Source organism: Felis catus, chromosome A2 (assembly GCF_018350175.1).
Source record: "Felis catus isolate Fca126 chromosome A2, F.catus_Fca126_mat1.0, whole genome shotgun sequence".
Taxonomy (NCBI): domain Eukaryota; kingdom Metazoa; phylum Chordata; class Mammalia; order Carnivora; family Felidae; genus Felis; species Felis catus.
This window is the reverse complement of record NC_058369.1, coordinates 11,956,912-11,975,043: the sequence shown is the minus strand read 5'-3', so window position 1 is coordinate 11,975,043 and position 18,132 is coordinate 11,956,912. Positions and strand designations below refer to the sequence as shown.

General features: G+C 45.3%; 1 pseudogene; it reads right to left on the bottom strand.

Annotated features, from left to right (window-relative positions):
• Positions 1–369: 369 nt before the first annotated feature.
• Positions 370–1,318, bottom strand: LOC101100449 (annotated as a pseudogene).
• Positions 1,319–18,132: the final 16,814 nt, after the last annotated feature.

The following is an 18,132-nucleotide window of genomic DNA, read 5'->3' as shown; positions in this document are numbered from 1 at the left end:
GGAGCTGGATGCGAGGCTTGATTCCACGACCCTGGGATCATGACCTGAACCGAAATCAAGAGTCGGACACTCAATGGACTGAGCCACCCAGATGCCCCAGAGAGCACGCTCTTTTAGCTGTGATGTGTTCTTCAGGCTGCAGTGTGAGCACCACATGGTCAGGGGTTTTGTTTGTTCCCTGCTGGACCCTCAGCCCTTCAAAGAGTGTCTGCAATGTAATAGATGTCCAATAAATAGCTGTTGGAAGGATGATGTAATAAACAGAGAACCAAGAGTGAAGTGAAAGAAATATCTTAGATTGGAACTATACAGGGAAATTTAGTACAGATGGGCCCCGGATTTGGACACTGAAACATCCCAATGTTACGGTCACTGAATAAACACTGGCTTCCTACCGATGAGGGCCCCCAAAGCACCCATCCTGTCACTGTTGCGTAGGCTGTACATGAAGGGGTTCAGCATGGGAGTGACCACCACGTACATCACTGCAGCGGCCGTGTCCTTCTGGGCTGTGTGGGAGGACATAGGGCTGAAATAAACCCTGATGAGTGTCCCATAGGACAGGGACACCACAGAGAGGTGAGAGCCACAGGTGGAGAAAGCCTTCTGCTTGCCTCTCGTGGATGGGATCCTCAGCACGGAGGCAAAGATGCGTGTGTAGGAGACCAAGATACCCACAAAGGGGGTGATGATGGGTAGGGTGCCCCCGGTGTACAACATTGCATTATTGAGAAAGGTGCCAGAGCAGGCCAGCTTCAGCAGAGGGCTGAGGTCACAAAAGAGATGGGGAACCTGGTTGTGGGTGCAGAACAAGAGGCGAGTCAGTAATACTGTGTGGGTCAGGGCGTTCCCGAAGGCTGCAGTCCAGGATGCAGCCACCAGGAGGCCACAGAGGTGTGGCATCACAGACACAGCGTAGTGCAGAGGGTGACAGATGGCCGCATAGCGGTCATAGGCCATGGCCATCAGAAGGAAGCTATCGATGCCAGCAAACCAGATGAAGAAGAAGATCTGGGTCAGGCAGCCTGCATTAAGGGATCCCTTTGTGTCCTAACACGAGGTTGGCCAGCATCTTGGGAATGGTGGTGGAGGTGAAGCAAATGTCCACAAAGGCCAGCTTAGCCAGGAAGAAGTACATGGGCGTGTGGAGTTGGGAGTCGGTGGCGATGGCCAGGACGATGAACAGGTTCCCCAGTCCTGTGACCAGGGACATGCTCAGGAAGAGTATGAGGAGCAGCTGCTGTTGCTTTCAGTTCCCCGAGAGGCCCAGGAGCAGGAACTCAGAGACCCCCATGAGAGTTGCCCCTTCTACCGCCATCTTGGAGCAATCAGAAAGGAAACCCAGGAGTTGTCCAGGGTCCTGACTCGGCCAGCCCTTGCACCGCGCCCTGGATCTCATGCCCTCTCGCTAGTTCCAGGCGTTCATCCATTCTTCCCACGCTCTCCCGCAACAGGACCCCCGCCCACCCACCTGCTTTGCTGCATGATTTCCATCAGTGAATACACCGTTCATTCCCCATCATCCACCTGCAGATGGGTGGACTGCTGTCAAGCACCGGGCCCATTTCTCACCCTCACCCCCTACACCTCTATGCCCCAGGGCTTCATCTGGGTACAGTCACGAGCTCAGCCTTCACATGTGGGGATGTGGGCATCAGCATTCCCTGGAGTGACTTATAGCCGGCAAAGGACAGGGCTTTTTGGGCGACTCCCCTGGTTTCATCACTCCTGAGCGAGGCAGTGCTGAGGTGTGCTTTCTCTGGGATCCCTAGAAACATCACCCTTCAGCTGCCCCAAAGTGGGAATCTGCTCATCCATGCCTCCCTTTCCCAAACGTTCATTGGCTCTCCTGGGACTACCTCCTAACGAAACTATTTGCACTCAAGTCCTCGACTCAGAACCTGCTGTGGGGAGAATCCAAAGGAAGACTCAAGGATTCCAGAATTCCTTCCATCTTTGAGAGAATCCCTTCCTTGTCCCAAATAGCTCTCCAGCTACTGCCCCCTTTCCCTGCTTCCCTGGACCACCATACTTTTCAAAAACATTGCCTGTTCTTACACGTCAAGAGGAGCCATGACCCCCCACCACCCCTCCAAGACAGCCAGCATGTTCCGGCACAAGTGTCCATTGATAAAATCCGGAAATGTTTGGCACAGGCTAGAGCATATGCTTATAGTCCTTCCAAAGAATAGTAAAATTAATCAACAATACAAATCATAACATAAACTCAATACTTCAATTCATTGCTGTTGAAGGTTGCAATGAGCTTTGATACATTGGCAACATCTGAGAAATATTTGCCAAACCTTTTGCCAGTTTGGCTATTGTCACTGTGAGCGGCGTGGTCATGTGCTCATGAAATGCTCTGCACTGTAGGAGAGGTACCAGTGTGTCAGTATCCTCAAATCCAAGGTGGGCTTTGGTCTTAGGTAAGATTTACTTCGGTGTTTACCATTTGTGCATTGTAACTTTTGTGTAAGTGATTAAGTGTGCGATGCTTGGATAATGATCAAATCAAGTTTATAATAAAACATTAAAAAGAAGAAGATTCAGGGGCCACCTGGGTGGCTCAGTAGGTTAAGCATCTGGCATTGGCTCAGGTCATGGACTCGCAGTTCATGGGTTCAAGCCCCTTGTCAGGCTCTGTGCTGACAACTCAGAGCCTGGAGCCTTCTTGGGATTCTGCGTCTCCCTCTCTCTCTGCCTGTCCCCCACTCGTGCTCTGCCTCTCTCTCTCAAGAATAAATATGCATTTAAGAAAATTTTTAAAAAAGGATTCAGGATGAAAAGGCAACAAGGTTTCAATAAGCTTTTTCATGTTCCTAGTAAATATGAACAGTACTCTGAATTTGTGGGAGAGGAGAGGAGGAATGCTATTCACTGTGAATTGTAACCCTGCGACATCTGATGATAGCAGAAGTCAGAGCATCCTGAAACAGTTTTGCTTCGATGTAAGACTCACTGTAAAATGTGACAACTAATTTATATTTTTGGCAAATAATTATTTAGCAATAAAAATATAGATAGTTTATAGGAAGTAACAGGTGAAAGAGGTATTAGATCCAAATACTGCTCACAAGCTGTTCACTCAAGTTTATTCATTTTGGAGAGACAGAGACAGAGCGTGAGTGAGGGAGGAGCAGAGAGAGGGAGACACAGAATCCAAAGCAGGCTCCAAGCTCTGAGCTGTCAGCACAGAGCCCAATGTGGGGCTCAAACCCACAAACTGTGAGATCATGACCTGAGCTGAAATCAGACGCCCAACTGACTGAGCCACCCAGGCATCCCGTAAAAAAAATTTTTTTTAATGTTTATTCATTTTTGAGAAGGAGAGACAGAGTGAAAATAGGAGAGGGGCAGAGAGAGAGAGGGAGACAGAATCAGAAGCAGGCTCTGGGCTTTGAGCTGTCAGCACAGAGCCTGATGCGGGGCTTGAACTCATGAACCATGAGATCATGACCTGAGCCAAAGTTGGACGCTTAACTGACTGAGCTACCCTGGTGCCCCAAAAGTAATATGACTTTTTAAAGTACTCCGATGTATGGTTAAAAGTAACTGAGACTTTGCAGAAACAAAATAATTAATAAAACCTCAAAAACTATAATACCCATGTGGGCATGACAGTACCATTCAGGCTGTGGATCTGTGTGTGGCAAAACCCATTTACTGAAAAGAAAAAACAGCTTTGTGAAAAATTACCTCAAGTAACTAAAACCTCAACCATGATCAGTGTCACCAGAATTGTTTCTGTAATTTATTTTAAAAATGAAATTCAAGACCTTGAAAGTAGTTTTAGGTTTGTGGTTGATCGCACGAGGCTGTGAGATTTATTTCAGAACAACATTTGAATGAAATCTGACATAAGTAAAAAAATAGAGTCAAATTTATTGGATCTGAAAAGGTGGTCACATGATGCTTGTGACAGTTTGGTGGTGTTTTATAAATGCCATCTCCACGAAAAATATGTATGTGAAGACTTTCTGGGAGTTTGTACAGATATAATGTAAGTCCAGAGTTTTGGGCAAAGTGTACAAAACATTCTGGATGTTTTAATTTGGTATCATTCAAGTCTTTTTGTTTAGTTGTTGCTGAATGAGTCAAAAAAGATATAACTAAAATGGAATACTTTAAATATTTCTCTTAGAACTTTACATATGCCACCACGCATCCAGGAAATGCAGAGAATAAACCAATGTATCTGAAGAACTGGAGACGGAAATAGTGAAAATTGGAGGCGTATTTGGACACAAATGGACAATCTGAGAGGAGCCAAAGCTGCAAAGAACAGACTGGAAATCAGGTCAGGTCTTGTAAATCCTTTTCTCAGTAAAATTGTGGGAAAGGAGTCAGCCTTTAGAAAATAAAGGTGTGTGTTTTTTGGTTTGTTTTTAGTTGCTTAAGATTTGGCTTTAATGAATACATTTCTAAGAGGGACATCAATACTCTGGTTTTACAAAAAAAGGTTTGGTTGGGTTATTAAAGCTGATGGCAATTTGATGTCTAAAAAGAACTGAACACATAAAAATAATTGAAAAGAAACCCCACCGAGACGGAAGTGAAAGATATTACAAGAATGAAGAAATGTGCAATGCTATCTGAAAACCAACAAAATAAACATCAATCCCCAGGTGCGGGGAGTGGGAGACTATTTGGAGGTCCATGACCAGATTTTATGAAAATGAATTTGTTGTTTGATGACACGAGTAAAAACAAATCCATTTATGGAATCCTAAGAGTTGATCAAAGTATATCTGTGAAGCTCTGTGGAACAAATGTTAATGCAATCAAGCTCTTCAAATAAATAGGACAATTAAACCATTGCTAGAGCTTAATCACGTGAAGAGGTATTGAATATATAAAAATCTCAGACAGGATTACAAGAACTAGGACTTGGCTTTCAATTTGAAGTGTTTGTTCAGTAGAAGGTGAGAAAGGACTCAGCACCTTGAACATTGGTACTGATGTTAAGAGAAAATCTTGACTTTTTGAAGCTACAAGTGACCTAATGACAATCACCTTGAACCGTACCTCCTTCCATCTTTCCCTTCTCATTTATGATCTCACCTCCTACTCTCCACTGCACTCATTTCTGGTATCATTGATGTTCCCGGAACAAGCCAGACATGCTTCTGCCTCAGGGCCTTTGCAGTTTCTGTTCCCTCTGCTTAAACATTCTTTTTCCTCGGATATCCACATGGCTCTGTTTTCCATTTCTGGCCCCTAAAATAACATCTTCGTTAAGCAGGCAGGAGGAGCTTTTACAGAAGTAAACTAAATCTTGTCCTTTGTGTAGCATTCCATTCCCCCTCCCCGTAATATGTAGAGTACAATTCCGAATCCTGGTGCAACCACTATGGAAAACTATATGGAGGTTCCTCAAAAAATTAAAAAGGAAATGAAAACAGAATAGCTGAGAGCTATCTGCAATCCCAAGTTCATTGCTGCATTATTCACAATAGCCAAGATATGGAAAACAACCCAAGAATCTGTCAGTGGATGGTCAAGAAAATGTGGTATATGGGGTGCCTGGGTGGCTCAATAGGTTAAGCATCCAGCTGTTGATCTGGGCTCAGGTCATGATCTCTCGGTTCATGGGATCGAGCCCCAAGCCCTGCACTGATACCTTGGAGCCTGCTTGGGCTTCTCTCTCTCTCTCCCTCTCTCCCTGCCTCTCCCCAACTCACGTTCTTGTGCTCTCTTTCAAAATAAATAAATAAACATCTTATTATCTATCTATTTATTTATTTATTTATTTCAATATATGAACTTTATTGTCAAATTGGTTTCCATACAACACCCAGTGCTCATCCCAAAAGGTGCCCTCCTCAATACCCATCACCCACCCTCCCCTCCCTCCCACCCCCCATCAACCCTCAGTTGGTTCTCAGTTTTTAACAGTCTCTTATGCTTTGGCTCTCTCCCACTCTAACCTCTTTTTTTTTTTCCTTCCCCTCCCCCATGGGTTTCTGTTAAGTTTCTCAAGATCCACATAAGAGTGAAACCATATGGTATCTGTCTTTCTCTGTATGGCTAATAAATAAACATTTTAAAAAAGAAGAAGGTTGTATGATTTCACTCATATGTGGAATTAAAGAAACAAAACAGATGAGCATAGAGGAAGTGAAGGAAAAATAAGATGAAAACAGAGAGGGGGGCAAACCATACGAGACTCTTAAATACAGAGGACAAACTGAGGGTTGCTGGAGGGGAGGTGGGTGGGGGGTGGGCTAAATGGGTGATGGGCATTGAGGAGGACACTTGTTGGGATGAGCACTGGGTGTTATATGTAAGTGATGAATCATGAAATCCTACTTCTGAAACCAAAGGTACACTATATGTTAACTTTCTTGGATTTAAATAAAATTTAAAAAAATAAAGAAAAGGGGCACCTGGGTGGCTCGGTCATTTGAGCATCCAACTCTTGGTTTCGGCTCAGGTCATGATCTCACGATTTGTGGGTTCAAGCCCCACATTGGGCTCTGTGCTGACAGCTCAGAGCCTGCTTGGGATTCTCTCTCTCCCTTGCTCTCTGCCCCTCCCCCACTTGCACTGTCTCTGCCTCTCTCAAAATAAATAAATAAACTTAAAATGAAATAAATAAAATAAAATAAAATAAAATAAAGAAGAAAGTTGCTTAGGTAAAGTTTAAAAACACGCAAAATGATTCTATGGATTGTTCATGGATATGTCCCTTGTAGTAAAGGTGCAAAATGTGTATGGGAGTGATCAACACTAGCTGTAGATGTTGGGTGTGTCAGAGAGATGGGTAGGGAGGGCAGCGACATGGGCAGTATGGGAATATGGGAATGGTTGGGGGGGATGTACATGGATGTTTTACTTCTTAATCTGAAGGATGAATACAAACTATGTTTCAGCCTGAAGCATGATCTATGCAATATCTCACACACACACACACACACACACACACACACACACAAACACACACACACACTCTGGTCCCCACATACCTTTAAGGAACTCATCAGGAGAGATGGGTGGGTAAGTAAATGATGGATTCCACCTCACTCTCAGGTCAAGGTCACTGCGTCCCTCGAGCTCCCATCCCAAGGCTCCAGACACATCTCTTGGGTGCCCCACCTTTGCTGAACTTGCCCTGGCTCCCACAGACCTTGTGTCAAGCCCAGCTCAGCGTCTACCCCCAATCCTGTTCTACCTCTGTGCCCGGGCTTAGTGCTGGCCTCACTGACCCTCCCAGGCACCTGGGTCAGAGATGTGGTGGTAGCCTGGTCTCCTTCCGCCCCACTCACTGCATCCTGAAGGTTCTACCTGAGCTTCCTCTCTTCTTCCTCTCCTCCCAGTACCCTACTAGGTTCCTGTCTTGTCATTCTTCAACTTCAACCCTGCTCCTTCTCTGGGCTCTTTGGTTCCAGATTTCCTCTTCTGGATGAGCCTCCATAATGGCCACCACCACGGTGAAATGACATGCCTCTCCCTTGGTTAGAACCCTGCACTGGCTCCCCATTGCCCTGCTGCTAACAGTTAACCTTTCTTACGTGCCTCCTGTGCATGCCACGGCAAGGAGTTCGACATGCTTCGTCTTACTTTACCCTCTAAGATGGGCACTCTTACCTCCATTTCTAGGATCAGGAAGCTTGGAAAGGACAATCAACTACCCACCTTGCAGTTTCTTTTGCTCCAAACCTCCTCAAGCTCTCCGGTGAGGACCTTTTAGCACAGGACACTTCCTATTTTATTTTGTTTTCATTATACAGACAAATAACTGAAGCCCAGAGAGGCAAAGTCACTCCCCTGAGGCACACAGCAAGCCTGGCTGGAGACTGCACAGTCCCCTGCTTGTGGTTTACCCTGTCTGCCTCCCTTTCTCCCCACTCACCTACGGAAGGTGTCACCTCTAGCCACAGAGATGTGTCTCCAAAGGTGAGCCAGCTTTTGCTGGGAGAGCGTTGTGGGCCACACGTGATGTAGAGGCAAGTCTTTGGCCTCACAAGAGGGAACTCAAGGACCTGACAGAGTCAGATTTATCTCTCCATCCCATTCCTCGAGCCCAGTCCCCCGTGTCTTGCTGGGGCACGTGCTAATTGTCCGCTCCACACTCTGTCCTACTGGCCTGTCTCTTTGGGGAGGAGGGCGACTGCCGCTTGCTCTGGGCCTTTCCCTCTACTCCTGAGCTGCAGGTGGCAGGGGGCTCTGGGCCTCTTCGGGGGACCTTCCCTGTGGGGCCTGAGCCCAGCAGACTTCCCCCCTCCGCCCCCTCAGCTCTGCCTGGAGCTGCCTCACCTCTGGGCTATGTCCGTGGCTCCCCTTTGCTGGAAGCAACAGCCTACTGACATTTATTTCTTAATTAAGGTGAAATTCACATGACAGAATTAGCCATTCAGAAGCGACCAGTTCAATGGCATGTAGCATATTCACAATGTGCGACCACCACCTCTATCTAGTTCCAGAACATTTTTATCTCCCCAGAAGGACACGCTGTCCCCCATCTGTACTCACTGACCGTCCCTCTCCCCCAGACCCTGGCAAGCACCAATCGCTTTCCATCCCTGTGGATTTGCTCGTTTTATATAAATGGAATGATGCATGTGGGCTTTTGTGTCTGGCTTCTTTCACTCAGCACGACAGCTTCTAGGCTCATCCACATTGTAGTGTATGTCAGTGCCTCATTCCTTTTCACGGCCGAGTAACATTCCGTCGTATGAATGAGCCACATTTTGTTTATCCATTCACCATGGACATTTGGGGTATTTCCACCTTTTGGCTATTGTGCATAGGGCCACTGTGAACATCTGTGTACTGATATCTCTTCGGGTCTCTGCGTTCAGTTCTTTTGGGTACATCCCTACGTGCAGAATTGTTGAGTCATGTGGCAATTCTGCATTCAGCTTTTTTGGGGAACTCTGCCAAACTGTTTTCCACAGTGGCTCTCCCACTTTATGTTCCCCCCAGCAACGTATACGAGTTCCATCTTCTCCACATCCTCACCAACACTTGTTATTGTCCGTCTTTTTTTACTATAGCTGCTAAGGGGTGTGAAGTGTTATCTCGTTGTGGTTTTGACTTGCATTTCCTTTCATGAATGATACAGTTGTGCATCTTTTCATGTTCCAAATACTTCGGAGCTTGCATAGCTACTGGTAAAATCTATTTGGGCACATACCCCTGCTACATGTATATTTATTTAAAAACAAAGTACTATTGTGAGCATTATAAAACACTCCTCCCAAATTGAAGTTAAAAAGAGGGTCAACTGGGTGGCTCGGTTGGTTAAGCGTCCAACTTCGGCTCAGGTCATGATCTCACAGCTCGTGAGTTCGAGTCGTGCGTCGGGCTCTGTGCTAACAGCTCAGAGCCTGGAGCCTGCTTCGGATTCTGTGTCTCCCTCTCTATCTGCCCCTCCCCTGCTCATGCTCTGTCTTTCTCTCTCAAAAACAAGCAAACATTAAAAAACTTTAAAAAAAAAAAAAAAGAAAAAAGAGAAGCTCTGAGGATGACATAAACTCTTGGTCACTTCTGATCACCCTGATTAACCCTGACAATGGTTAATGCTTCAAGGTACCCTGGGACCAAGTTCATGGCTAAGGTTGTGGATAGAAACCCTTATCACAAGGGCTTTTTGACAACTGAAAAATATTAGACTCTTTCCAATCACAACTAATTTCTTTGCCACTGCCTTTCCCTGTCACAATGGGGCTGGCACAGAGTTTATTTTAGGGGTAGAAATGATGCCACCAGCATTTTCTGGTTGACACTGTCCCAATGTGCTGTCTTTCATGACAGGGGTTCATTTTTGACGATGGGTTGGTATAAAAATGGTTAATACAACCCGTAAATCGATTCATCCTGGCGCACAGAAATCGCATTAATGCCCCTTAAAATAGGCTGAGAGCTAGAGTCAATCTAGTGAAATAGAAAATGTTAGCAAAGTACACTTCCCTGTTACTTTTTAAGCCCTTTTCATTTGGAAATAATTTTAGACTCACATAAAAGTCGCAAACATAGATGAAGTGATTCTGTGTATCTTTCACTCAGCTTTCCCCAACAGAAACATTCTTATAATTATATAATTATATATGAAAAGCATATTAAAGTTATAATTATATATTGTATAACATATATGTATATATAATTATAGATTTATATTCTGTATATTTAATAGTATATAATTATGGTACAATTATAAAAACCAGGACATTGACAGTGGCACAATACTATGAACTAAATACCTTTTTTTGGAATGCATCACTTTTTATATGCCCTCAATTGCTTTGAAACGCTTTATGAAATTTTGTCAGTTGCATGGAGTCATGCCATCACCACCACAATCAGGGCACAGAACCGTTTCATCACCCCAAAGAAACTCCCCCATGCCTCCCCTTTGCAGTCAATATACTCCCCCCTTCCCTAACCCTTGGCAACCATTATCTAGTCACTATAACCCTCATAATCCTAACATTTCAAGAAAGTTGTAAATAATATCAGGCAGTATGTGACCTACTCAGCATCCAGGTTGAGAGCCATCCAGGTTGTCACTTGTATCAATAGTCTGCTCCTTTTCACTGCTGAGTAGTATTCCATTGCATGGATGGACCACTGGACAGTTAGGCTGTTTCCAGCTTTTGGTTTTTGCAATAAAATTGCTATGAATATTCGTGTACAGAAGTCTTCCTGTCTCAAGGGTTTTTACCCAGGAGTGAGATTGTTGGATGATGTGGCAAGTGTAAATTTAACTTTATAAGAAACGGTCAAATCCTTTTCCAGAATGGCCATTCTATTTTGCATTCCCAGCAGAAATGTGTGAAAGTCCTGGTTGTTGGCACTTGGTATTGTCAGAGTTTTTATTTTAGCCATTCTGATAGCTGTGTTCTGATGTCATTCTTGGCTTTAATTTGCATTTCCCTGATGGCTAGTGATGTTGAACGTCTCTTCATGTCTTTGTCATCTGTATATCCTCTTTGGTGAAGTGTTCGTGTGTGCAAGTCTTCTGTCCTTTCTCTAATTACTGTTATTTTAATTTTTAAATGTTTATTTATTTTTGAAGGAGAGAGAGACAGAGCATGAACGGGGGAGGGGCAGAGAGAGAGGGAGGCACAGAATCCGAAGCAAGCTCCAGGCTCTGAGCTGTCAGCACAGAGAGCGAGGCGGGGCTTGAACTTACGGACCACAAAATCATGACCTGAGCCGAAGTTGGACACCCAACCAACTGAGCCACCCAGGCACCTCTCTGATTACTGTTATTTGAAAAGTTTTTGGAAGAGAAAATTAATGTACTTGAAAGTTATTCTGTTTTCTCCTTACATGCAGGGCCACTATACAGCAGAACTCCCCAGTGTGGAGGGTGTGTGTGTGTGTGTGTGTGGGTGTGGGTGTGTGAACCATTCTCATTGCTGTCTGTGTGAATGGCGCCCCCATGAGGTTAGTGCAGTGCACACACCCCACTCCATTGTTCCTGCCAGTCCTGTCTGTTTCTCACTGGAGCATCTTGCCTGCCCCAGGTTGACAACAGTGGACGCTGATCTATTCTCTTGTGGTGGGATGTTGTCCCTCACCTGCTTGGGAATAGGATTCCTTACAACCTAGCTCCAGTGGACCTTGCCAGTCTCCTCTACTGCCAGTTCCTATCTCCACTCTATCTTAAAATCATGCTTTCACGGGGCGCCTGGGTGGCGCAGGCGGTTAAGCGTCCGACTTCAGCCAGGTCACGATCTCGCGGTCCGTGAGTTCGAGCCCCGCGTCGGGCTCTGGGCTGATGGCTCAGAGCCTGGAGCCTGTTTCCGATTCTGTGTCTCCCTCTCTCTCTGCCCCTCCCCCATTCATGCTCTGTCTCTCTCTGTCTCAAAAATAAATAAAAACGTTGAAAAAAAATTAAAAAAAAATCATGCTTTCTCAAGCCCCAGGGCCTTTGCACATGTGGGAAAGCCACCATCTCTACAGACTAACGATTCTTTATACTATGTTCTCCATGCCAAGTTCAAGCCTCATTTCTAGGACATTTTTCCTTCACTGTTGATCAACCCCCAGGACCCTCACTCTGACCCATCCCTGAACATTTGTGCTGGTTGGGGGGGGGGGGTGGTCTGTGTCTCCAGACTGGAACTTCTCAAAGGCAAAGTATGGAACTGAGCTTTCTCTGCCACACCAACAGTATTCAGCACAAGACTGAGCAAAGAGAGCCAGCAGAAGAGTGGTCTGTTGTTGAAATACTAAGCATGGGTTTATTTTTTTTTTAAGTTTATTTATTGAGAGAGAGAGAGAGAGAGAGAGAGAGAGAGAGAGAGAGAGAGAGAGAATCCCAAGCAGGCTCCATGCTGTCAGAGCAGAGTCCAACATGGGGTTGGATTCCAGAACCATGAGATCAAGACCTGAGCTGAAATCAAGAGTCAGACCCTTAACCCACTGAATCACCCAGGTGTCCCTAAGTATGAGTTTGAAGAAGATTTTGACAGCTAATATTCAGTTTTGCAATGAAATCATATGAATTTTGAATTGGGTGGGAAGAGCCTACAAGAACAGCTTTATCATTCTCATGCACCTGTTTGGACCTTCCTGCCAGCCTTCCTTCACTCACTCATTCATTCATTCGATTGTTATTGAGCACCTATATGTGCCAAGCCCTGGGCCAAGGGAGGAAAGACAGCATCTTTGCCCGTCGTCCAGTTCACATTTGAATGGAGAAGGCAGGCAGAAACCCAATAATTGCACAAATAATAAATATATGGTTACAACGTGACAGGGGCTATAAACCATGTGATGCTAAGAGCAAAGGTAATGGGGGCCTGAGTTGGGGTCAGAGAAGGCTTCCCTGAGGAGGCGGCCTTGAACTGAAATGGGAAGAATGAAAGGGAGTGGAGTTGGCCGAAGTAGGAAGGGAAGAGTGATTAAGGCCAAAGGAACAGCAGGTGTGAAGGCAGGAGGCGGGACATCCCCAGGGCACCTGCACTCTCAAAGATCCCGTTCTGCCTCATAACACACATCTTAGCAAGCCACTTGCAGTAAATGCATTTCTTCCTCTGTTAAAAAAAAATCGTAGGGGTGCCTGGGTGACTCAGTTAAGTGTCTGACTCTTGATTTGGGCTCAGGTCATGATCTCACAGTTTGTGGGTTCGAGCCTCACCTCTCGCTCTGTGTTGGCAGCATGGAGCCTGCTTGGGATTCTCTCTCCCTGTCTTGTGCTCTCTCTCTCTCTCTCTCTCAAAAATAAATAAATGAACTTAAATAAAAAGTAGAAAAGATTGTTGTACTTTTGCCTTTGAAATTATTTAGGGGCCATGAAAATTATTGCACCACCTGCTTGTTGTGCTTCTACAGGGATTCTTGCAAACAGAGAACATCTAACCCACAGGTAACTTTCCAAATGTAACCACTTTTTGGGGGAATGCTACCGTTCACAATGAAGGGTGTTGACATCATGCTAGTGGAAGAAGACATTTCCTCCAAGCGTTTATTGATTTTGATTGTGCAGCCTTGCTTTTATGTTTTCAAACGTCAGAGTGTGTAGTTTTTAGTTTTTTCGTCCAGGTTTGAACCTTTTCAGACTCCCAGAAAAATTTCCTGGTGTGTCGGCATACTGGCGCCCCCCAGCGCCCATACTGGGAAACGCACCCTGCAAGGATGCAGGGTCTTGGCCGGCCTGGGGCTGTGAAAAGTCAACCTGCAACCCAGCTCGCCCCACCCGCTGTCATAGTTGTCCCCGCCCCGTGAAACCCAAATTGCAACTAGAAGGAAGTGTCTCCACAGCACAAGATTCCTATTACGCCTCTCTGTCTTTGCAAAGGAAGTTCCCTCTCTATTCTTTTACTTATTTTTTTTTTATTTCCAAATTAGATTGAGGTATCATCGCTACACAGAAAACGGCACATATTTATGTATTTATTATTATTACTTTTAATGTTTATTTATTTTTGAAAGAGAGAGACAGAGCATGACAGGGGAGGGGCAGAGAGAGAGAGGGAGACACAGAATCCGAAGCAGGCTCTAGGCTTTGAGCTGTCAGCGCAGAGCCTGATGCAGGGCTGACCTGAACCAAAGTGGGAAGCTTAACCAACCGAGCCACCTAGGCGCCCCCAAAGGGCACACATTTAGAATGTGCAATTTGATAACTTCTGATGGGTGTGTACATGCATGCTTTTAAAATTATACTGATTTATAATACTAATTTTAAACATATAATGATTTATAATACTAATTTTAAATATATAAAATACAAATAACATAAAATTAAAATAAATTCAAATTGATGAAATAATTGCGAGAATATTACAAAGAATTCTTCCAAGTCCTTCTCCTACTTTGACCAATTGTTAACCTTTTTTTCCCCTACATTTGTGTTCCATCTCTGTATATATACATTTTTTTTTCTGAACCACTCGAGGGTTTTTCTGAACCACTTGCAGACATAATGCCCCTCTACCCCTACTTTATGTGAATTTCCTAAGAAGAAGGGTATTCTCTTATGTGACCCCAGAAAATTTATGAAATTCAAGAAATTCATCACGGACACATTTTATTATCTAATAGCTAGTCCGGATTCCAATGTCTCCAGTTGTCCCCACATGGCTACAATCTATAGTGGTTTTCTTCTGTGATCCAAGATCCAGAAGGTACAAGCAGGATCAGGTGCATGTAGAACCAGTCCAAGGTCAAGCATCCATTTCTAGCTATTATGGTTCTTTTGACTCCTTTCATAAAGACCAGCCTCTCAGCTTTTCTTGCTCTTTCATAACATCAAACATGTAAAACTATACTTGATTTTTTATTATAAATTTTCCTACAGGATAAAAAGATTGAGAGAGCTTTATAATGAATTCTTTATTTATTTTTAATTTTTTAAATGTTTCTTTATTTTTGACAGAGAGACAGAGTATGAGCAGGGCAGGGGTGGAGAGAGAGGGAGACACACAACCCAAAGCAGGTCCAGGCCCCAAGCTGTCAGCACAGAGCCCGACGCGGGGCTTGTACTCACAAACCGTGAGATCATGACCTGAGCTGAAATCGAATGCTTAACCGACTGAGCCACCCAGGCTCCCCGATTACAATGAATTCTGATATGCCTGCCACCCTGGTTCAAAGGTTCTCAAAGTTTCGACATTGACACATTTGAAGAAAACAGGTGGATTTTTTTTTTTAAGTTTATTTATTTACACTGAGAGAGAGAGGCCAAGCGAGGAGAGAGAGAATCCCAAGCAGGTTCTACGCTGTCAGGGCAGAGCCCAACACATGGCTTGAGCCCATCAACCAGGCTGTATCCCACCAACTGTGAGACCACAGCCTGAGCGAAACCGACTGAGCCACTCAGGCACCCTCTGGTGGATTTTAATGTGGAATGTCTCTCAATGTGGGTTTATTGGACATTTGATCATGATTAGATTCAAGGTTATAGTTTGGCAGGAACCACAGACATGTTGCGTCCTCCCTGGTTCATGGTTTCAGGAAGCACGCAATGCTATTTCTTTCTTCTTCTATGGGCACCTGGAGATCTCATGTGCAGATGTTTCTGGGGAGACCAAGGGAAGGAGTGTCCTGAGGAAGAGCCAGAAAAGGCTGCTTGGGCAAGTGCTTCTGTGGGCAGAGGGTGTGAGGGGCTGATACGTACGGGGGCCAGAGAGGGTGCGGTGCTTCCCAGGGTGTGAGGAAGGACGTATTCTGGTTCAGTGCTCACATTTTCCTCTCTGTTTCTCTGAGTCAGTGCTTCTCACTTTCCAGCTTGCTTCCAATGAGTTTCTGCCACTAGGAGTGTCTCATGAAGGCCCAGAAGGTTAGAGGAAAGTCAGATCAGAGGGAGACAGGTGGCTGTCATAATGCCGGAAGCTCTCCTGGTAGCATCAGCAGGTGGCTGAGGCTCTGGCAGCCGCGATGGCAGAACTCCTTCGGTTGAGGAGGAAGAAACCCTCTCTGGTCCAGACTTTGAAGAAACCCTCTCTGGTCCCCATGAGCCCCTCTGCTTGCTGCCTGTCTCTCTCCCCTTCCCGGTGGGTCTGTAACAGCCTCCACTTCCTCATTCATTCATCAAACCCTTATTGAGCATCTCATTTGGGGGTACTCCTAAACCTATGACCAGACACTCAGATGACCAGTGTAAGATCCCACCCTTACCCACAGCAGAGACATAAAGAAACAATATCACAGACAGGGGAACCCAGACGCCACATGAAAAAACACAAGGATGATCAACCTCATCAGTAATGGGGGCGGGAAGCCACTACGAGATGCTGTGTCACACTCATTACCCAAGGTGGATGAAAAAGTCTGGCAACAACAACAAGGTTTTTTGAGGCTTTGGGACAAAGAAACCCTTATCCACTGCCGGGGGGAGAGCAAATGGACAAGATCACTTTGGAGAATAACGTAACAGTATCTGGAAAGGCTGAGAATGCACTATTCTATGATTTAGTAATTCTTAGCTTTATACCCTACAGAGATATAGGACATAGAGATGTGTCCTGTGGGAAGCATGGGGTATATGTTTCCATGTGAGCACATGAGAGGTTGTGATCAGGAATGTACGTCAGCATGGGGCACCTGAGTGGCTCAGTCCATTAAGCATCCGACTTGGGTTCAGGTCATGATCTCGAGGTTTGTGAGTTCGAGCCCTGCATCGGGCTCTGCTGACAGCTCAGAGCCTGGAGCCTGTTTTGGATTCTGTGTCTCCCTCTCTCCCTGCCCCACCCCCACTCATGTTCTGTCTCTCAAAAATAAATACAAATGTTAAAAACAAAGGAATATACGTTAGCAAAATGTGGTATATCCATGCAATGGAGTACTACACAGCCCTAAAAAGGAAGGATGTTCTGACCCAGGCTGCAACATGGATGAAACTTGAGGACATCATGCTGAGAGAAGTAAGCCAGTCACAAAAGGACAAATACAGGTCGATTCCACTTCTGTGAGCTCCCTAGAGGAGTCACAGTCACAGAGGCAGGAAGTAGATGGGGTGAGCCAGGGGCTGGAGGAGGGGATGGGGAGTCAGTGTTTCACGGGGACAGAGTTGCAGTTTTACAAGACGAAAAGTGTTCCAGAGACAGATGGTGGGGAGGGCCGCGCAGTGGTGTGAACGTACTTAGTGCCACTGAACTGGACACTTAAAAATGCTTAAGACGGTAAATGTTACATCATGGGCATTTTAGCCACAAGAAAAAATTTGGAAAGCAAACCATTGGCAACACTTCTCATCATGGTGGAAGATTAGAAAATAGCTAGATGACCCTCAGTGGAAAGATGGAGAAATCCATGAGGGGGTATCCCCACGGTAGAATACTGTCACCCCGGAAGCAAATGAACCAGAGCCACATGTGCTGACTGATATAAATCTTAAAAACATGGTTCTAAGCAAAACACAGCAAGCTTCAGAAGGATGTGTAGAGTGACCGTATTTATATGAAGATTGTAAAACCCGTAGGGGCATGACAAAGGCCATATTTAGAACAGTGGTTACCTTGGAGGAGGGAAATGATGGGACAGGGGAAGGGACTCACGAGGTCTCAGTTGCATCTGTGACACCCCCCTGTGAGGAGGGTTAATGTTTGTTTATTGTAAACTATACTTTAAATTTTTTCCCTTTTGATTTTTATTACTATTTTTTTGACGTGTGCCTTACGAGCGATGAATGGCATACATTTGGCCTGTGAAACCGGCCACAAGAAAGATATTGAACATTTTTTTGAATGCCTGAAATCCAAATGCTTCTTTGTTTGTTTCTCTCTGTGCGTGTGTATGTCTCTGTTTCTCTCTGTCTTGTCTCTCTCTCTCTCTCTCTGTGTGCTTCTGTGTCTGTGTCTCTCTCTGTTTCTGTGTCTGTGTCGCTCTCTGTCTCTGTCTGACTGTCTGTCTCTCTCACACACATTTGACGAGCTTCTTGGTTCCTGTCTTCCATCCTCAAAGAAGAAAGTGGGAACAGGAACTAGTAGACTGGGCCCACTGGCTCGTATCTGGGTTCTGACCACAATGCTCGGGCTGATGTCGCCCTCCTGGGCATCCACTGGTGGACATCCTCCAGGACTTCCCAGCCTCCCCGATATTCCTTGAACCCCCAAACCAGAGCCTGGGCGTTGTCACCCCTATCTGTGCTGCCTCACCTCCATGGCCAATAGGTCACCACCCCCTGCTTCTCTTACCTCCTAAAATATCCCTCCTTCCTGTCCCCTACTCTCCTCTCCA